The following is a 22,460-nucleotide window of genomic DNA, read 5'->3' as shown; positions in this document are numbered from 1 at the left end:
TCTTTCCTAGAGCTCCCTTCTCTTTGTGATTTTAATCTTAAAAGTTTAGTCCCTGTGGTGGCCCAAACCCCAAACTCTTTCTCCATAGTCCATTAAGACCAGTGTATTTCTGGCTGGGGTGTAAGCCTCTGCTTACAGAAAACCTGAAAGCAGCATTTTGATAAAATGATAAAGCTCACTACCTGTACCTTCTTTCCCGCATGTATCACGGCACCTCAAATCCTGCCTGTGCTCATTTCCCCTCAGTTCTTGAAGTTATTTTAACATATTTTGTCCAAGTTTTAGAATTTTTTTCAGTGGGATGGATCAGTTTGATATCAGCTACTCCATTATGACTGACATTAGAGTGATACCAGAAGCTTTTAAATGTATGTTTTTGTGAAAGAAACAAGGAAAATAGGAAAGCTGATATTAAAGATTTATTTCTACAAATGACTTGTAACCTTTTTCTTTTCTATATCATTCAGGCTATCACATAACTACTTGAAAGTTTGTGGGAACACTGACCAGGTTGAGGTGTGGCTGCTTTGGCATCTGCAGCATTGATATGGTTGTTACCGTTGCATAATGGTTACAATTTCCAAAGCAGAAACCCAAATTATGAATATGCACACAAGATGCACCAAACATTCTAGTTTTTTTTCTGGAATTTCCTGATAACATGAGTGCTTAATGTCACCAAACTTTGCTCTTTAAGAGTCCAGTACAGCACTTTGGGTATCCCTGCCAACACCTCACTCTTTTATTGTCCTAGGCAATGACTCAAGAAAGCACTAATCAGAATGATTCTTTTTTTATTTTTTTATTTTTTTATTTTATTTTTTATTTATGATAGTCACAGAGAGAGAGAGAGAGAGAGAGAGAGAGAGAGGCAGAGGGAGAAGCAGGCTCCATGCACCGGGAGCCCGACGTGGGATTTGATCCCGGGTCTCCAGGATCGCGCTCTGGGCCAAAGGCAGGCGCTAAACCGCTGCGCCACCCAGGGATCCCCAATCAGAATGATTCTTATAGGGCAGCCCCAGTGGCTCAGCGGTTTAGTGCTGCCTTCAGCCCAGGGCATGATCCTGGAGACCTGGGATTGAGTCCCATGTTGGGCTCCCTGCGTGGAGCCTGCTTCTCCCTCTGCCTGTGTCTCTGCCTCTCTCTCTCTCTCTGTCTCTCATGAATAAATACATAAAATTTATTTAAAAAAAATGATTCTTACAAAATGTTGCTGATTCCTCTCTATCTGAAATTCCTATTGCCATTTAAAGTTTTTATCTCTAACCTTGAGGCTCTTGCCATTTCTACTGTGCCAGCAAGTGTTTCCCTTTGTTGCACCTTCCCCCTAACTATGCTGGGTTTGGATCCAGACACTTCCTGATTTGTTTCATACCTTCTTTTGATAGACTCAGCATTTACATCCTCAATTTAATTTCAGACTAGTTTATATATTTCCTTACTAAATTGCAGTGTTGGGATGCCTGGGTGGCTCAGCAGTTGAGCATCTGCCTTCGGCTCAGGTGTGATCCCGTGGTCCCAGGATTGAGTCCCACATCAGGCTCCCTGCATGGAGCCTGCTTCTCCCCCTCCTTGTGTCTCTGCCCCTCTCTCTCTGTGCCTCTCATGAATAAATAAATACAATCTTTAGAAAAATAAATTGCAGTGTTACCTCCCATGATCTGAGCCCCAGGTAGAGTATAAATTTCTTTAAGAAAAGGACTTTGTCATCTATATATTTTGTGCCTACCTCAGATCTTGACAGAATCTGTTGGTTCACAGCTGTTCCATAAATTTGCTTACCAGCTAAATTGCAGTTTTTACATAACATTATCTTTAGTTGCTATAAGTATAGTTTTTCAAGGTTATTTTTTTCAGATGTTACTGGTGTTCAGTCTAAAATTAAACAGCAAACAATTTGAAGCATAAGAGCTGCTCCTAGGAAACCACAAATATTGTTGATATCCATTGCCATGTAGTGCTATAGAACAGACATTACCAACATTTTTCCATGGCTCTTGACTTCAAGAATTTACAATTGCAAAAGTGAAATAGAATGTACATGAAATTTCACCAACTCCCAATGTTCAGCTGTTTCAGAAACAGTTAGTGGTGCAGTATGAATGCTGCAATCTCTTATAGAATTGCTGGGCTCTTGGGTCACATTGTGCCATGACTGAATGCTGGTTGTCATTCTGCTGTGGCCAGCAGCCCTCATTTTGTGATCCATTAATCTTCTGCCATTGGCCTTCTTGTGAGCAGGTTAACTGTGGTGCAAAAGTATGGAATTTTATAATGAGATTCAATTTGTTCTGAAAATAAAGACCATAAATGAATGTTTTTCTTCTTGTATTTCCTGATAGGACTTCAAATCGAGTGACAGATGGTAGAAACATCTAGAAATTGGTCTTAGAAATTGAAAATGATCACAAGCTCTTTGAATTACATCTCTGTTAACATCGAGGCCTGTTCCCTATTCTTGCCATGCTGAGACTTCCTTTTTTGTCAGAGATTAATGTTCCCCCTTTATTCATACAAAAGATTAAAGAGGACATATAAATATGAAACATGTGCTTTTCATTAGTCAAAATTTTAATTCATCTTCTTGATAGACATCAAAAGACCTAAATTGCTGTGCAAGTTAGAATCATATAATACAACTAATAAGAAGTGGGTAGCTTTAATTGAAATATGGAAAGCAAGTTAATGTATTTCTTTTCATGGTAGATGAGGAGTTGGGTGATGGGTGATGATGCTTGCCTAACAGGAATCATTTGGTTTCTTTTTATAGAGGCCTAACCTTTCCTTTTCTTGGGAACAATAGGGAGTTTGGCTGGAAGTAGCAGCCATGTGGAAAAGAAGGTGTGCCAGGTGAAGGAAAATGAAACTAATTTCTTGTGGTAATACAGTTAGAACTGTAGTGCTGTAAATGATATTAGACATGATCTATCGTGATCCTTGTGTTATACAGATGAGGAAAACTGATACTTAGAATAGAAGTGGACTTCTATGAGATCACACCTTCACCTTGTTCTTGGCTGAGCAAGAACATACCCAGGAAAGATGCTCTTTATCACCCTGTAATGGTCGCAACCCCCACTCGGTACTCAGGCTGCTCATCAATAGTGTGGAGATTCTCCAGCTCCACAGAATATAAAGAATGAGTTAACTGGTGAATTCCTGCTTAGGGTGTTTGTTCCATGACCTAGGGGAACAAGTTACTTAGTTTTTAAATATCTTCATAACAAGGTAAAATAGGGTCAAATGAGCACTATCAAGGAACCCCATTCTCATGCAGAGTGTCTGTCAACTACCTTCTAGCTACCTGTTCTCACACCTGGTAAGGTCCCTTCTGCTAAACCAGGAGCATGGCTCAGGTGAGATTGCTGAGAGGGAAAAGTGAAGGTAAACGCAACACTAATTCTAGCACTGCTGAATTTTGCTGACTAGTGTCAGGTGATTTTGACATTGTAAATAATGGCAAAGTGGTTTCAAAGTTGGGAGGTCTGGTATTTAAGAAAATCTGTGGAAATTACAAAAACGACACCAGACCAAACCAGAAATGGTTGAAAAAATGTTTAAATATCACCAAAGATATCTCTTACTCCACCCTTCCTTTTTTGCTGGCATCTGATTAATGGCATCTGATTTAGAGATTCCAATTCTTTTGCTATGTGTACATAAACAAAAGAATTAGGATTTATTTTGTTTTTATAAAAATGAAGCTGTACTTTGTACACTTGATTTTTAACCTCAGTAATATTTCTTGGATTGCACCACATATCAAAACCTAACTATATACTATTCCATAGCAAGGTTATTCTATTATGTATTATAACATTTCTGTATTGAAGAGCATAAAAGTTGCCTCTGGTTTTTTACTTACAAGCAATACTGGAATAAATATTCTACACCTATCCATGCAAACGTGTGTGATCATTTCTTTAAGCCATGTCTGTACAGATTGAGATTTTGTTAATACATTGAGGCACTGTAAATTTTTCTGGGTCTAGTCAGTTCATCTTGAGGATTTGATATAGAGATGAGAACCAAGGTAAAGGGATGGATCTATGTAGGAATCCTGAATAATCTCAGTTCCAAAAATCTACCGAGTTAAAGAAACTAAAATAATTAGTTTCTCTTACTCATTTTGGTATTCACTCAAAGTGGCTCTGAGCCAGGGATCTTCAAGATAATATTCAGACTTGATGATTTGCTAGAACAACTTACAGGGTTCAGAACAGCTATTATGCCCACAGTTATGGTTTATTACAGTGAGAGTACAGCTTAAACTCAGCAAAGGTAAAAGGTGACTGGGTGAAGTCCAGGAGAAGACGTAAGCTAGTAGGTACCTCTCCAATGCAGTCACATGGGTACACTTAATCCTCCCAGGGATGATGTGTGAAAACATGAATGAAGTGTGTTGCCAAGCAGGAGGGCTTACCTGAGGCTTGGTGTCTGGGGTTTTTAGCTTTATAATGTTTCAGATTGGTTTTATAGGCATGCAGCACTCATTTGATTAACCTTAGCTACCCAGTTCCAACCCCTCAGGGGTCAAACTGGTATAGTGTGGCCCAGGACCTCAGGCATACAAAAACAGGCATTTACTGCAAGTCATATCATTAGCTAGCATAAACCATTTTGTCAAACTGATATAACCAAGGCCTTGGTTAGGAATATGAGACACTTTTACCAAGCAGGATATTGCAAGGGCTCAGAGGTTATCTCTTAAGAACTGACCAATGGCTAATCCTCCTAGATCAGGCCTTTCTTTGGAATGTGCAGGGCTGGAGAAACGAGGCCTGAGTTAAGCCTTTACTGCACAGTTTTCTTGTACTCTATTGGAATGATTCTGTGATCATATGTCTTGATCCACTTGAAGAGAAGGAGATATCAGGGCTACTTGGAATATCTTTATCATTTATTTATATTAGGACCAAGCAATTTCTACAGCTTCATTTAATGGAGACATAATGCATATGGTGGAACCAGTGTCTGACTAGGCTGACATGACTTAATTTGAGTCCTAGTTTAATCAAGTCCTGAATTTGAATCTGAAAGACTCATTATTTCAATATATATGCAAGCAAAGTAGGACTTTCCAGGGCTGAAAAGGCCATGATGAGTTTGAAAAAGATATACTCTTGGGGTATTGGTCTTGGTCTAGAGGGAAAGAAGTGACATTAACAAACATTCAATGTCCAACACCAATTAATGTTTGTTCAAAAAATGCAAACATTTGCCTTATACTTCCTTTATGCAGGTACCATGATGTTCAAGTAGGGACAAGACCAACAAGTGGTAGAGTTTCAAGAGGACAGATGTCTTAACATTAGAAGCCTTGGAGAATTCTATCAGTGACCCAGTTCTAAGAAGATTGAAGTCCAGGGACAAGAATACAATTTCTTGGTTACATTAAGATAGCAGGCAGAGAATTCAGAAATTGTAAATCCTACTCTTAAAGGGGGAAAAAAAAGAATCTAGTCATGAGGTGGTAAACCCTAGAGAAGGAACTGAGATAAAGGATAAGAAGAAGACAGGGTGACAATTCAAACACAGGGAGCCTGGGTCACCAGTTGGAAATAAATTACTGACGAACTGAATTTTTCTATTAGCATGGAACCAGAAGTAGGCTTGAGGCTGGACTCTTAGATTCCCTGTGTAGGAAATAGATTGATCTCAGAGTCTGGGAGGGACTTAGAGGCTCCATTTGTAGATTGGAACTGTTCAGGGACCAAATATGAAGGTCTTTATACCACCCTGACATCCATGGGTGGTGACTGCTTTTGTTTTGTGAAAAAGAAATGTGCTTTATTTATTAAGTGACTAAAAATTAAAATGGGAGATAGGAAATAAAAGATCCAGAAATAAGGATCCAGTTAACTGATGGAAGGAAGGGAGGGTCACAGGTGTGAGTTGAAGGGTGATAAAATGAAAAACAGGAGGGAAGAGTTTCCTTAAGCTTGGTAATTTTAGGTGGCTTGTTAAAGAGAGAAACTTCACTCGGCGGACAGCAGAGTGCCAATTCTATTCTGGCTCCTTTTCAGAAAGACCTATGTCTCCTGTTATGGGTTGAATTGTGTTTCCTTCCCCCCCAAAATGAAAAAATATGTACTGAAGTCCTAACCCCTAGTGTCACAGAATGTGACTTATTTGGAAATAAGTTCTTCACAGAGGTAATCATGTTAAAATGAGGTTATTGGGGTGGGTCCTAACCCAATGTGACTGGTGTCCTTACTAAAGGGGGAATTTGGACAGAGTCAGAAATGCACAGAAGGAAGATGAGGTGAAGACAGAGGGAGAAGGTGGCCGTCTACAAGTCAAAGCCAAAGGCCTGGAGCGACTCTGTTCTCACAGCCTTCAGAAGGAACCAAACCTGCTCACCCCTTGATTTTGGACATCTGGATTATAGAAATGTGAGACAATACATTTCTGTTGTTCAAGCTGCCCAATCTTTGGTACTCATCACGATAACCATACCAAGCTAGTGTACTTCCCATATTTACCTCTATTGCATTTCTTGTCCCTCCCTGACCTCTAGCACCAAGGGCATGGAACTTTCTATCTTTAATCTTTGTCTTATCAGGCCCCTTTAAAATATATGTATTTGAATTAATACAATAGGTCAGTAAGATGTCATATTAATTAAATAATAAGATAGGTGGTAGGTAAAATATAGCCTAGGGGTTAGTGAACAAGAAAAATAAAGAATATGGTAAATAGAACAAAGACCATAGTGAAAACACAGAACCATTCAAGGCTTTTCACGGCTTAAGTAGGTTGCTGGTTGGGATAATAACAAAGAGGGAGAGAGAGAGGGAAGGGATTTTAAAATCTTTGTCCGGGGGTAGTTTGTTCCTTCACTGAATAAATGACTAAAACAGTCCTCTATTATATTAACCCTACATTACTGATTAGTTTTGACATGTAGTGACGTTAGTTTTGTTATTGTCAATCTGAAATAATATTTTTGAACAATTTTCCTCCTTATTTACAGTAGTTCTTGCTTTATATAGCTCACTTATAAACATTTATGGTGCTTTGTTCCTTTTGTCAACATAAATTTCTCTCTTTGTGCTACTTAAGTCTTTGTGTGTAATTGGTATGTGTCCCTCGGTTACTTTTTGTTTCTGTATACCTGAAAAATATATCATCATCCTCTTGTTTTTGACATGAAGTGCTTGCTCCCAGGTGGATTCCTAGTGTCTGGTAAGGCATTCATGTGGGGTGACACTGCCTGGTTGACGCAAGATCTTATTTTTTTTCCACTGCCTCTGACTCTGTGAATCATTGTGGCATGTGAAAAATTATAATCCCAGGCATTGACTTCATCCAGTGCTCTTCCTTCAAAGCTTTACACTGAGGACAGTATGTTTCAAGATGAAATATGCTGGCTTTCTCCCTCATGCTCCTTCCCCCATGTTCCTAGTTTGTTGTTTCCTTGAAGTTGCAGCCTCTTGATGTGTGATGGTAGATACGTAGTAGTGTTTGAGCAATCTGGGAAGTAGTGGTTCAGAATAGATTACTGACATGGGAGACAGACTGCTGCCTGTTTTCCATTAGCATGAACTTGGAATTTCTGACCTGAGGGTAACAAGGTATTTTGGACATGGTTTTTGCTCCCCCTCCATGTATCCTTCCTTTTCCAGGTACCCAATTCCATTTTTCTTTCAGAGAAATATTCTTTCTCTATTGCCCAGAGCTGATATGGGGTGGGGATAGGGACGTAATTGGTTCACTGGAGTATCATATTTTCCCAAAGTGATGCCTTCTCAGAAAATTAGATCCATTGAGAAAGTGGCCAAAGTATAGCTCTTTATATCGCTACTCTCCCAATAGGGGATGCTGCTGTACTCAGTCCCTGTGGTTTCGAAGGGGCTCTTCCTCTAGTTTGAGGGAGGAGGCAGGTGGCTCTGGCATGGCAAATGGGAGGATTGCAAGTTCCCCTGGTAACAGTGATTCATTTAAGGTGGGAAGTGACCCAGGCAGAGTCAATGAGACATAATGGTTCCAGGCTGAAACACAGATAAATGTCCTTCTGCTTTTGAGCCCAGGAGCACGTGACCCTGGAGTTGCTAGGGGCTATGCCATGAAGGCTGAGGTGTATTCAATTCAGCCAACACAAGAAAACACAGACAACACATGAAGGGGAGCTGAGTCTTAATCATATTATACAAGCTTCTCCATTAATCTCTGCTTGAAATTTCATGCTAATGTGAGTTGGGTTTCTATCATTTGGAAACAAAGAATCATTGGCTCTCCCTTCTTTTGGGGCTTGTTACTTATGCCCCTGGTAGCAGAGGGTGACCCGTGGACCAGCAGTTACTTCTCATTCCTACTTTGACAATTTCCAGTCAGTGGAAATTCCTTCTTGATTCATAGAATACATTAGCACTAAACTCAGATTTTCTCTTTCTGGTCCTTAGAAATGTTTGGTGGGAGATTGAGTGAGAGTTAGTGAAGGAGTCTTAGATACACTTTAAACTGGAATGGTGATGCTGATGGCTGAGCTCTATCATATTTTCATTTAACAGTCTTTCCCAATTGTCTCATGCTGATCCCTTATTAATCAAGCTTTTTTAGTTTGGCTCTGTCTAGCAGAAAATCCAAGTGAGAGTGGCTTAATCTAATTATATTATGTTTATTTATTAAAAATTTTTTTCTTCCAAACTTTTATTTAAATTCCAGCTAGTCAGCATACAGTGTAACATTAGTTTCAGAAGTGGAATTTAGTGATTCATCACTTGTATATAATACCTAGTGCTCATTATAACTAGTGCCCTCCTTAATCCCCATCATCCATCTAGCCCATTCCTCACCCAACTCCTTCTACTTGTTTTCTATCATGAAGAGTCTCTTATGATTTGCTTTCCCCCTCTCTTTTTATTCCTTTCTCATATATTCATCTGTTTTGTTTCCTAAATCATATGGTATTTGTCTTTCTCTGACTTACCTTGCTCAACTTAATATACTCTAGCTCCACCTATGTCATTGCATAGCTACATTCTTTTTGATGGCTGAGTAGCATATATATATATTCTTTATCCACTCATCAGTCAGTGTACACCTGGGCTCTTTCCATAGTTTGGCTACCATTGATAATGCTGCTATAAACATTGAGGTGCAGGTGCCGCCTTAGATCACTACATTTGTATCCTTTCGGTAAATACTTAGGAGTGCAATTGTTGGATTACAAGGTAGTTCTATTTTTAACTTTTTGAGGAACCTCCATGCTGTTTTCCAAAGTAGTTCCACCAGTTTGCATTCTCACTAACAGTGTAAGAGGGTTCCCCTCTTCTGCATCCTTGCCAATGTCTGTTGTTTCCTGTGTTAATTTTAGCCATTCTGACAGATGTAAGATGGTATCTCATCATGGTTTTGATTTGTATTTCCTTGATGATGAGTGATGTTGAGCATCTTTTCATGTGTTTGTCAGCCATCTGAATGTCTTCTTTGGAGAAATGTCTATTCAGGTCTTCTCCTTTCTTAACTGGATTATTTGTTTTTTGGGAGTTGAGTTTGGATAATTTCTTTATAGATTTTGGATACTAATCCTTTATCAGATATAGCATTTGCAAATATCCTCTCCCCAATTTTATCTCAGATAATGAGGGTTGGAAGTAAGCAGTGTAGGGAAGGAAAAGTTCTTAATGATGTTATCAGAGAACTGACTTCTAACTTTGCGCTCAAATATCTCAAGCATGGATTCTTAGTCTTAAGATATCAGGGCCTTGACACAGAATTCTGGACAAGGAAGAAAAAGACCAAGGGACAAACATGTACTAGTTGAATGAATCCCTTAGGAAAGCCTTCTTGGAAGCCTTACCAAGGCTTCCAACTTACTTGGTAAGTTACTTACCAAGTAACTTCTCATTGGCTCAAGGTGCCACATGACCACCTCTAGCTGCAAAGGAGGCTAGAAAGTATAATTATTTAACTGGGGACATAGGTGCTCCAAATAATTACAGTGTTCTGTTAGTAAGAAGAAAGGGAAGAATGGTTATTTGATAGACAGCTTTTAAAGTTTTTTTTTTTTTTTTTAAAGATTCTATTTATTCATTCATGAGAGACACAGAGAAAGAGAGAGGCAGAGACACAGGCAGAGGGAGAAGCAGGCTCCATGCAGGGAGCCCGATGCGGGACTCGATCCTGGGACTCCAGGATCACTCCCCTGGCCAAAGGCAGGCGCTAAACAGCTGAGCCAAGTTCACAAGTTTTTGTTCACAAGCCAAGTTTTTGTTCACAACAAAACAGCTAGATACCACACACTTAGGTTTAATCTGGATTATTAACATTGTCTCTATCACTTTGTTAGGTCTAGATAGATAATCAACAAAACAATAACTCAAGGCCTAATCTGTAGCATTTACTGATTTCCATGGTATAGATACTCTCACCATGGCCCCTTCCGGCTACGAACATGATGTCAAAGAACGCAGAATTGGGAAGAGATGCACAGTAGCATGCTATCATCTAATTCATCATATAGGTAATTAAACATAAATAACCTCACAGCATAGATAATAATTAGAGAGTATAATAATAATTAAGAGGTAATGAGTTTGGGATATTTTTTCTTTGTTTTTAATATAATTTATTTCAGTGTAAGTTTTCATAATTTACTTTTTAATGATGGCTGTGTTTAATAGCCAGCTTAGAAAATTCCTGAAAATGTAACAACCAACTCCTAGGGACAGTAGAGCTAGCTCCAGCACACCCCTGGTCCAGCCATGGCTTAAATATGTAAGATATTATCTTGAACAAGACTAATATTCTTTGACATATGAGTATGGGTAGCTTCAGAGATTCAAAGAACAGAGCACTGTAGGAAAGAAAGACAAGGCTAATAACTAACAAAAATACAGAGAATATTTATAATAATAAAAAAATTACAGGAATAGATAGAAAGCAGTGAGTATATAAGAAAGGATTGTTGCATTAAGGTTTCCATAGATGAGACTTCCAATTACCTATCCAATCAATATCTGTTTTTCTTAAAAAAGAAACTTGTGCATCTCTTCCCAATTCTGTGTTCTTTGACATCATGTTCGTAGCTGGAAGGGGCCATGGTGGGAGTATCTATACCATGGAAATCAGTAAATGCTACAGATTAGGCCTTGAGTTATTGTTTTGTTGATTATCTATCTAGACCTAACAAAGTGATAGAGACAATGTTAATAATCCAGATTAAACCTAAGTGTGTGGTGTCTAGCTGTTTTGTTGTGAATAGCACAAAAAATGGGAAAATACTCTTCCTAGTATAGGAAATTATTATCTGATTCAACAAAGAAGTTGTTCACATGAATGGCAAACTAGTGAAGTTTCAAACATCTTGTCACATCTGTCTTACTTGCTAATGGTAACCAAAATATCAACCAACATTCAAGATAGAACCATACATACCCAGAGATTTACGAGCATACTCTGGCTGGAGCCTGATGGGGAAGAAAGTCATGTTTTTGATTTCTAGACAAGAGTTGGCTTATGTTGGAAGGAAACATCAAGAACTTGGGTTTTTTGTGGTACAAGAGTCAACACAGCATCATAAGACTTGTACTCTAGATTCTGCCTGCCTCTAATGCTCAAATTGCCTGTAGACTCAGACTCAGACTTAGTCTGTGAGTGGTCTTCTTAAATCAAGTTGTTCTTATTTACTACTTTATTATATGGGTGGTAGATTATAGTTTACCTCCTATGCAGGGTGCTGCAGGCTTTTTGGACAATCACTAGTGCCCACTGTATCTCTGAAGTCTTTTACTCCTCCACTACTTACTGGGAAGAGGCTAGGATTTGCAGAGCTTCTCCTCAGCTCAATTTTCAAATGCCCTAGAGAAAAGCATGCAAATTTGCATTATACCCACCATCTTAAGCTCTGTCCTATTGCAGTGTAACTGAGTACTCCAACTTCTCAAAGATTTATCACTCCAAGGAAAAATATTCAAAATAAGCCGAAATTTGTAGTTAGCTATTTTGAAAATAAGAGAGGCAGCAGGAATCTTTAGAACACTGGGCAGAAAAAGATTGGATATGGTCCATCAGCTCAGTAAGATAATTTTACTGAATCACTTTTTCTTGCCAGCCATGACATTGTTGGCTACTAAGCTGGTGATATTTTTCAAATAAATAGAGAAAAATCTCATTAGTTTAGATTCCACTAGTGTGTAATTTGAACAAAGGCTGGTTTGGAGCTTTTCTGTATACTATTCATGAAGAATAAAGATGACTAAATGATTAGTTAAACAAGAAAAGAGAAGCAAGAGTACAAAGACTTTCAAGTACTCCAGCAGAGTATTTGGAAATGGTTTTGTTTGCCAGAGACACTGATTAGTTAACCATTAATGCAGATCTTGTAGTCTTCACTTGGTAGAGCCCTGTCAAGTTACCAGGTGTGCTCAACTTACTAAATAGCAGTGTAATTACATAACCTTAAAAAACACCTATGATTAAGATTTTTCACTAATTCAGATTGGCATCTTTCATCAAGTAAACTCATTTAGGTATTATGATATAGATATAGACAGAATTCTCAAATATTAGGGAGTAAGTAGCATATATGCCCCTTGGAGTACATTTCTCACTTTCTCACATAATTCCCAACTACATTATAACTTGTGAGGCTACTTATTTTAAAGTACTAATATCAAAATATTAATATTTTACTTCCTTTGAGAGTCATCATCCTCTAGTATCGTTGTGTAGCTATGAGTGTGTGCATGTGTGTGTATGTGTTAGAGGAGGAAAGATCCTTGGATCTCCTCCTCCTGCATTTGCTAGATCACTGCTCTTCTGAGTCTTGTCTTCCTACCCACCACTCTTCCTTATACCACTGGATGTGGCTGTTTTTGCTTAAAGTTAGATCTAGCAACAAATAGTGCATAGTTCCTTCAAAACAAAAACAATATTGTTTGCTTCTCAAGGACCATCATGGAGAAGGTTGGTGGAGAACATGGTAGGTGTAACAAACACATGGCAGGGCTCACTTCTCTTCTTTTGTTCTTCCTCACTTCCTTTCAGGACTTCACTAAGCTAAGTTGTACTAACAACAAGAAATTATGTTAAGGGAAGACTTTTAAAACTTTCTTCAAAGTATTACCTTACCCAAGGCTCAATAGAAATAGAAATGGATCCAAGATTTTAAACCTTTGTTAAGTAGATGCTTTGTGAACCATCATCATTCCCCTGTAAAATTTCCTAATCTTATTCTTGTGCCCTCAGATTTACCTGCCCTTCTATTTTTTTCAAAGTGAATCTCTGTTCATCTTTTAGAAACCCTCTTCATATGGCCAAGTGTACCAAGGATGCATCTTTTTTACCCAGTAGTACATTTCTCAAAGTTTGAGTAATGTAGCCTAGAAATATGCCTTTGGGGCTCTGGGAGGACAGTGTATGATGGCCTTTTTTTTTTTTTTTTTGGATGGCCTTTGAAAGTATTCTAGTCTAGGTTGGACTTGAGTCCTCAGAGTTTTTCCCCCTTCAAATTTCTTCCCTAAAATAAGCTATAGATAGGCCCTTTATATAAGGCCCTCTCCTTCTCTCTCTCTCTCTCTCTCTCTTTTAAGATTTTAATTTATTTATTCATGAGAGAGAGAGAGAGAGACATAGAGACAGAGAGACAGAGAGAGGGAGGCAGAGACACAGGCAGGGGGAGAAGCAGGCTCCATGCAGGGAGCTTGATGTGGGACTCGATCCCAGGACTCCAGGATCACACCCTGGGCCGAAGGCAGGTGCTAAACCGCTGGGCCACCCAGGGATCCCAGGCTCTCTCTTTCTCATTCCTTCTCTCTCTCTCTCTCTCTCTCTGAGACACATACACATGCATATACACCACAACACACACCCTCTAAGGACACATAAATTCTCAGCAATGTATAATGTACTGCAGTACAGTATAAACTCACAAGATGAAGAATATTCCCAACTACATTATAACTTGTGAGGCTACTTATTTTCAAATATAGATTTCACAGTATTATGCAGAACCTGATTCTTTCATCTTCATTTATTCCTCCTCATTCCCTCCAAATTGTGATCCTCCAGTCCCACTGAGGATAAAAATTAACCTAATGATATATACCTCTTAAAGAAAGCATTTAGTAACACAAAACCTCAGCTTGTAAGAGCTTCATTAAACTTTCAGATGAGTTATCAACCACTTCTTTAGGTTCTACTGGGGCTGGAGAAGTTTAATTTTTCTATTTGCACCACTCTTCCCCAATAAGCAATCTCCTACTCATTCTTTGTGTTCACATATTGGAAGCTTTTTCCCAAAACCAAAAGCAATTGGTCACTTACTTCTTTGCTCCCACATTACTTTATATGCATCTCCTTGACAGTCCTGTTCACCTGATAATTATTTCTTTATATATTGGTCTAGATTAGGCTGTCCAATATGGTAGTCACTAAGCACATGAGGCTATTTAAATTAATTAGAATTAAGTAAAATTAAATATTTATTTAATCAGTTGAATGAGTAATATTCCAAGTTATATCCAGCTAGTTGCTAAAATGTCAGTCAGAGAAGATATAGAACACTTGCATTATTGCAGAAAGTTCTATTGGATAGTGCTAGCCTGTGAACTCTTGTATTACTAATCACTGCATTTCCTGCCCTTAGAGTGGTGTCTGTAATAGGTGCTCACCAAATGCTGGTTGGATATGTAAAAAAATAAATGAATTATGAAGAATCCCTTTATGCTGGTTCTGCAGCCTTAAATACATTTCCTGCAAATCTTTGATCTTTTTTTTTCTTCATTGAAATGGAGAATCAAGAGTTTGCTTCTGAAGGGTTTTTTTTTTTTGAAAGATTTATTTATTTATTTTAGAGAGAAAGTGTGCCTGTGCACATGAATGGAATGAGTCAGAGGGAGAGGAGAGAGAGAATCCCAAGCAGACTCCCCATTGACAGAGCCCAACACGGGACTTGGTCTCATGACCCTGAACTCATGACATGAGTTGAAACCAGGAGTCAGGCACTCAGCTGACTGAGCCACCTAGGTGCCACTGTATCTGAAATTCTAAGAGTCCAGTAGAAGTGATTCTTGAACAGGATGGACTTTGCCTGAGAAACAATACAGGGAAGGTGATTTAAGGGAGGTTCATAGAGATAGGAACAAAAACATCAGGTTCAAAGAAATCTAGGGTGGCTGGTACAGGAGATGGTAACTTTTATTGGGCATTTACAGTGCGCTGGGCACTATTCTGCACACTTGACATATATCACCTCACTTAATTTTCAGAGAATATTATATCCATTTTATGAATGGGAAGACAGAGGCACAGAGAGGTTAAGTAACTTGACCAACAAATCAATAAATGACAGAGTCAAGATTCAGTGGGATATTTAGTTGCGGATTACCAATGAAAGATTACAAATTTAAATTTGAAGCTTGGAAGAGAAGTACTGGGAATAGAAATATCTGTTTATCAGAGAAAACTTGGTAGTTGAAACTGAAGAGAAAACCAGATGAGGCAAAAGCTATGGAAAGAGGAGAATGTGGTACATTAACTTTTAAGGAGCACGTAAAAGAGGAAGCTTCAGACAGATGGAGAAGAGATGTTAGAGAGAGGAGGGAAACCAAGAATCATAGGACAATTGTTGATTATCGCAATCTTCAATCACTCTCCTCTGAGCAAGTGTCACCTGACTTGGAAGCCCAACATCAGCCATCCTAAAAATTTGAGCCCAAGCACACTGTTCCCAAGTATCATCACCTATCTTATTGGCATCTTGAATCTGGTCTATTTCTCTTCCCTAGGATTTGGGCTCCTGCAGATGTCCCATTTTACTAGCCCTTTGGCCAATATGTGACTTAGAGAAATTATATAATCTCTCTGGGACTCAAGTTCTCATTCAGAAAATATCAGATTAGTAATTTTCAAATTCCTTTTAGTAGCCATTGAATGCTTCCCCTAAATAAAATATTTCATGGAGCTTCACTATATTAAATAGAAAAAAAAAGTTATAGCTGCTTTGGTTGAGCTTGAATCAGATGTGACCAGAATCTGCACTCTTACATATCATGCTATTTACCTACCTCAACAAATGTGTTTAGATTTAAGCTTAAGTCTCTGCTTATAGGCTTGAATCCTGATAACTCATTTGAATAAAGTAAATGTATTTTGGCCAACAGTATTTGTGAATTTTGATGATGATGATCTTTTGTGGCACTTTTGGTTGTCTATCAATAGCCTTTTCCTTGTCAATTCTATTTCTCATTTCTCCCTGTCCCTCAGCTTTTCATTGTTGGCAGAGCTCTGATTTTCTTTTACTATTTTCCTTTGCTTAAGAAAAGTAACTTTATTCCAACTCTGGGGATAATTGATAACTGGTCTAATTTTGATGGTCTTAAACTCTTGGAGTTTGGTTAGGAATGGGTAGGACATGCATCTCAATTTTGGCCTATAGAATTGAGGGTCATTTTGCTGAGGAGATTCTGGGACAGGTTTTTCTCATTAATAAAAAGAGCTGAATGGAGGAAACATTCCTATTGTTAGCTGAATGTTGTTATCTACCTATAATATCTGAAATGCTCTAGCAATCTTGTGATCATAAGGGGATGGTCCTCTTCATGCATGCTGAGTTTGGGGAGCAGAGAAAAGGAAAGAAACTGAAGGCTTAAAATATTATTCTGAAGCCAAAATAATTGACCCAAAGCTTCCCTACCCATGGTCTTCTAATTATGTAATATAATAAAAATCTTTATTGTTTAGACCTCAATTAGTTGAATCTTCCATTACTTGCAGTTAAAAGGATTATAATGAATTCACCTGCTCTTCTGGCATAAAGATGATAATCTTTAAAACATGTTTATTCTTTTACACATTCAGTAAATATTAATTATACATGTATGTGCCAAACATTACCTATGTGTTGAAGATATAGTAGAGAACAGCATAGATATGGAGCTGACACCATGAAAGTTGTAAAAACAGAGAGAAATTAGTGTGGCTAGAGCACAGTGACCAAATTATGCATGGTGTTTATAAGCCAGGCGTAATTTAAAATGAAGGAGCTATAGTAAGATTTGCATTTTTAAAAAGATGTGCTGGCTTCTGTATAGAAAACTCATTGAAGAAAGTCTAGAGTTAGGAGCAGGAAGGACAGTTATACAGTGGTCCCATGAGAGATGAAGGTTGTTTGAATTAGCCTTGGAAATGGAGATACATATTTCAAGTTATAATTTAATGGAATCATTAGAATGTACTGATCAATTGGATCTGGGTGGTAAGGGAGAGATCATTGTCAAAGATGGCTCCCAAGTTTCTGGTATTACATGGATAATGATGCAATTTTTGAGTTAGCAAATGTTGGAGAAGGAACAGATTGAGGTAGCATAAGAGATAAGAGTTCAGTTTTGGACATGTTAAGTATGAAATAGCTGTGAGATATTTAAATGGAAATTTTAAGGAGGAAGGTAGAAATGTAAGCCTGCAACTTCAAAAAGGTGTCTCTCAGGAGAGAAAGAATTTAAATAATCTCATATTCCACTAGTGAGGATAGATTTGTGTAATCAAACTCTCTGTGCCTGACAAACATACAACTGTAAGGTGTCTACTCACAGGGTCTGTAATCAGCAGATCTTTAACTGTAAGAGGAGCAAAGTTAACAGCAAACTGAGTTCATGCTTTCATTGTTATTATATTAGACTTTTAATAATGTGAAATAACCTGCATTTATATGTCATAGGCGCTCCTATTGACACAACTCTCAAAATATACCCCAATCTCTGCTTCTTTTGCCCATCTGCACTGGTACAGTCCTAATCTAGACCACCATGCAGTATAGTATATCTGGACCAATGCTGCAGGCTTCTAATATCTCTCTGTGAAGATGTCAGCAAGGCAGTTGGATGTATGGTTTTGGGATCAGGAGAGACTCTTGGGTTAAAGATGTAAATTTGGAGTCCTTAGGATAAAGTAGAAATTAGTAGAGAAGCAATCAGGACAGGGAATATTGTAAGCATGAGGAGAATATGCAAAAGCACAGAGGCATAATAAGGTAGTATTGGGAACTAAAAATTAAAAAAGGAAAGTAATGTGAATCAAGTATAATTAGTCACTGAAATAAACACTTATATTGTAGCAAGAGTTAGTAACCTGCTTAAGGTTATATAATTTGTTCTTTTAAAATAATATGGTACATTGTTATTTAACCAATGTGGCTTAAAATACGTATGGGTTTGTCACATAGTTCAGGTGATGGGAGAGATTCATGCTTAGAAGTAGGGCTGATACAGGGCAAGTATATGGTCAGTCTTGTGTGCTACACAAGGTATTGAGACTGTGCTGTAACTCAGTTTGCTCAAACTCATGTCAGAGAAGGCTTGGATGTTGAGGAGAAAAACACTTAGTTCAAATTCAACAAATAATTATTAAGAAGGCTATTGTATAAGCTCTGGGTGATACAAAATGAAGTCAGACTTGGCTCTGAACTTTGAGATGATCATCTGGGAAGGAAATGAGATATGCAAGCTAATAACTACATTGCAAGGTAGAATGTGAAGCCAGTGAAGCCAGAGGGCTTTGAAGTCAGAGAATGTCGGAAGCGAAGGCATTCCAGGGAAGGTGGGTGAAGAATGAAAGCACAGACAAAGCTTTTGTAAATCTGCAAGTGAGTTTGTACAAAAGAAGAGGTAAGGACTGGTGGCCCATGGTGCATAATGGCATCTGAATGGGTTGAAAATCAAATCTGTGAGTAAATGAGTCACTCCAAGAACCCAATAAATAAAGATCCAGATATTTAAAAAAGATTTTATTTATTTACCCAGGAGAGACACACACAGAGAGACAGAGACATAGGCAGAGGGAGAGGGAGGCTCCATGCAGGGAGCCCAATGCGGGACTCGATCCTGAGACTTGGGGATCACGCCCTTAGCTGAACCGCTGAGCCACCCAGGCATCCCAAAGATCCAGATTTAAAACACATAAATTAGAGTAAGGTTAACTACGTCACCAAATAAAATGTGGTATTATAAAAGACTTTGCCATAGAATAAGTAAGCAGCACTCTCCCCAAAGACAAGGGAGAATTTTGTTTAAAACCTTTTCTTTTTGCAACTCTCCAGCTTTCACACAAAGCTAGGTCCTCCTGTTAATTGTGCACACAGCACATACAGCCACCAGCACTTTCTCTTTCGGTGTACAGGACTATGCCGCTATAGCCCATTTCCTGGATCTCTCAAAGGCCGCCAGGGCAATCATAGAGTAGAATAAAAATGTAGGTAATGAAAAGACATTAATAGCCTGAGTAGGTAGTTGGGTGGCTGCTTTCAGGGAAGCCGATCACTTTGCCTTATAGGATAAGGTCATTGTGATATGTTGGTCAAAATCTGCCCAGGGAAAGCAAACTGCTTTTATCTATAACTGCTGTTGGTTGGCAAACCATTAGACTGATTTTTGTGTTTGTCTGTTTGTTAATTCTCCATTAAATCTGGATAATACTATAAGCATAAAGCAGCAAGCTTAAAATTAGAAAAAATTTTTTGAATTTGGTCTGAAATCATGATAATATACTTGCGAAGGAGAAGAAAAAGCAAAATTGAGTTTGTCAAAGCTAGCCGTTTTTGCTGGGAAAAAATTGGAAGATTCATAAGGTAAGACAAAAAAGTTGTATTTTGAAAGTCTGAGATTCAGAACCAACAGGGGGAAAAAGAAAGTCTAAAGATCTTAATACTCATTGTCTATTTTAAAGACTTGCAGAATTAAGACTTCCACTGTGAAGTTGTGCTTTTTTTTGGGGGGGGGCAGAATACAGATTTATATCTCCCCTCTGGCCCCAGTTCATCATGAGCTTCATTGATTGGAGGTACGTTGTATTGTGTGTGGGTCTGTGTGTGTTTAAAGCTTTTGCTAAATTGGATTTTTTCGTACCAATCTTACAGGAGGATTTATGGAATCCTTTCCAGATATGATATTACATTATTGTAAAAGCTTTATTCCTCTTATCTTTGTGGGCAGAGGGTCAGAATGGACTGCATATGAGGATTAAAATCGGCCTGCAGTGGAGCAGAGTAAACTAGGGTGGATTAGACAAAACATTTTAACAAATGCTGGAGGTCCTGGCTTGCCTTTATCTTTTACCTCTGAGATTTCAGAAAATGTTTCAAGAACATCATTTGGAGGAAAGCAGAAGTCAGAAATATAAAATTCCAACAGCATCGAAGGTTGAACTTATGTAAAACATTGATTTTTCATTTTAGGAACCACTTAAATGCTTAAAAAATAATAGTAGAAATGTTCTTAGCTCTTCCTGTGTTGATGAAGTAGGGCACCCCGGCCTTATGCTCTGCTCTTCCCATTTTCTCACAGGAGCTTATTTCCCTTCTCTGGTTTTCTTTGTAACCTACAAGTGAGCGTCTGGGCAGGGTCCAGCCGTACTTCTAAACATACCTCACATCCTGGGGCCATCCAACTGCCTGCCATGCTCTAATTGGAAGTTCTAGAACTGTCTCTCATCCCATGTGGTTGAGATATAGACCAGTCCCTTGGTTACTAAACTGTTTTCACTAAAGATTTTGTGGGAAAGTATTAACTCAAGAGTATATATTAATGGCACGATCAAGGATTAATATAATACTTTTTCCTCTAAAATGTTACAACATAAGAAATGTCTTGGCTTGCCAGTGCCCCTGAAGAATTAGTAAGAGCACCTTTTTGCTACCTCCTTTGAATAGACAGGTGTTTTCTGTGCAACTGAAGTATAAGTAAGTTATGATTAATTAAGGTGTTAGTAAGAGACTTAAAAAAACAAACCTGAAATTACAGTGAACAGCAACTGACTTTTAAAGTGGATAGAATAATTTACAAAGGTGAGAGAAATCTCTGTGTGGGAGCTGATGGGGGAGAAGGAAAAGAAGAAAAGAAAATGGGCCTCTGTCCTGTTCCTCAGGACATATAAATCAGGGAAACCAGAGAAACTGCTCCATTATTGAGCAAAGCACATTAATGAATCTTAGAACATCAATGATCTGCCCAAGCCAAGCCACAGGGAGCAGAGGGCTAAAGTGTTCTGCAAATTAAAGAGGTGATTGAGTTTCCAGAGGATTCCAGAGAGAGGGGAACTTGGGAAGCAGAGATGCATGAAGTCTTTAGGGAATATCTAATGTTCAAGTTTTTTTTTTTTTTTTTGTCATGCAGTACGTGGTATTCAACATTCATGCCTGGTGTTTTGGGTACAAATCAAAGCAAAGAGGTGGTGTTCTTTCTCTGACACAGACCTGGAAAGACAGAGTAAGTGTGACTAGAAGGGGGAAAAGCAGCTTCTCTCCCACTTCCCCTGTCTCAGTCCTGCCTCCCATTGGGGGAAGCCCCTGGGACAATGGGCCCCTGACCCATTTCCACTGCACAGGGGATGGTAGCTGGAAATCATCTTCCTAATCTCAAAGGGTGTCTGCCTCACACTCAGCTGCAGATGCCTGCTTGTTAAGCATTTTCAAAGGGAATTTTAGAAATTATTATTATTTTAGAAATCATTATTCTTAGAGAATGATCTTTGGGGCCACCCTGACCTGGGTTTGACTTTTGGATCTGACAACATAAAATCCGTATGAGTACGGACATATTTTAAGACTTTTTAAAAATATTTTTTTATTTATTCATAAGAGATACACAGAGAGGCAGAGACATAGGCAGAGGGAGAAGCAGGCTCCCCATGGGGAACCTAATGTGGGACTCAACCCGGCACCTCAGGATCATGATCTGAGCCAAAGGTGGATGCTCAACCACTGAGCCACCCAGGTTCCCCTCATTTTAAGACTTTTTAAAAATGTTTGACTCCTCACCTATGAGTTACTGTTGTACTGAATTACATAATACTTGTCAAGCGGGTGGCATTGAGTTTGACATGACAGGTGTGTAATACATGGTACTTTATAATAATGTCAGAGGATTGGGTTTCTTTTCTTTTCTTTTCTTTTCTTTTCTTTTTTTTAAGATTTTATTTATTTATTCACAAGACACACACACACACACACAGAGAGAGAGAGAGAGAGAGAGAGGCAGAGACACAGGCAGAGGGAAGCAGGCTCCATGCAGGGAGCCTGACGTGGGACTGGATCCCGGGCCCCAGAATCATGCCCTGAGCCAAAGGCAGGCTCTAAACCGCTGAGCCACCCAGGGATCCCTGAGGACTGGGTTTCTATAATGATACCTCAGGATGTACTAAAACTGGGACCAGAAGACTCATGAAGAAGGCTCACCTCTTTCTCCTTTCTCCTTTCTTTCTCTTTTACCTTCCTTATAATCTATTCCTGCTCTTAACTATCATCTATTCTGCGCTGAGGTGATGGAAGAATTAAGTCGAGAGATAGTTCCAGGTGGATTAGGAGTTACTAGCAAACTGAAAAGAGGACGACAAATGCAAAGATGGGTGCCTAGCAGCAGAGAAGAATTTCCTTGGTTTTCTGGTCAAGGTGGCACTTCCTGAGCTCTCTTGCCTGACAGAGATGGATGTTCCCTTCTTCCTGGCCACATACCAATCTATCC

The 22,460-nt window shown here is 38.7% G+C and overlaps 1 long non-coding RNA gene across 4 annotated transcripts in view; it reads left to right on the top strand.

The window, feature by feature from the left end:
- The window catches only part of LOC144320707 (uncharacterized), a 91,006-nt gene that overhangs the window by 41,025 nt on the left and 27,521 nt on the right, over positions 1–22,460 (top strand). For all 4 annotated transcript variants that reach the window (XR_013386312.1, XR_013386313.1, XR_013386315.1 and 1 more), the window contains one exon: positions 21,114–21,206. This is a non-coding gene — a long non-coding RNA (uncharacterized LOC144320707). The remainder of the gene's footprint in view (positions 1–21,113; positions 21,207–22,460) is intronic.

Source organism: Canis aureus, chromosome 9 (genome assembly GCF_053574225.1).
Source record: "Canis aureus isolate CA01 chromosome 9, VMU_Caureus_v.1.0, whole genome shotgun sequence".
In the NCBI taxonomy this organism is placed as follows: domain Eukaryota; kingdom Metazoa; phylum Chordata; class Mammalia; order Carnivora; family Canidae; genus Canis; species Canis aureus.
This window is presented reverse-complemented; position numbering and strand designations above follow the sequence as displayed.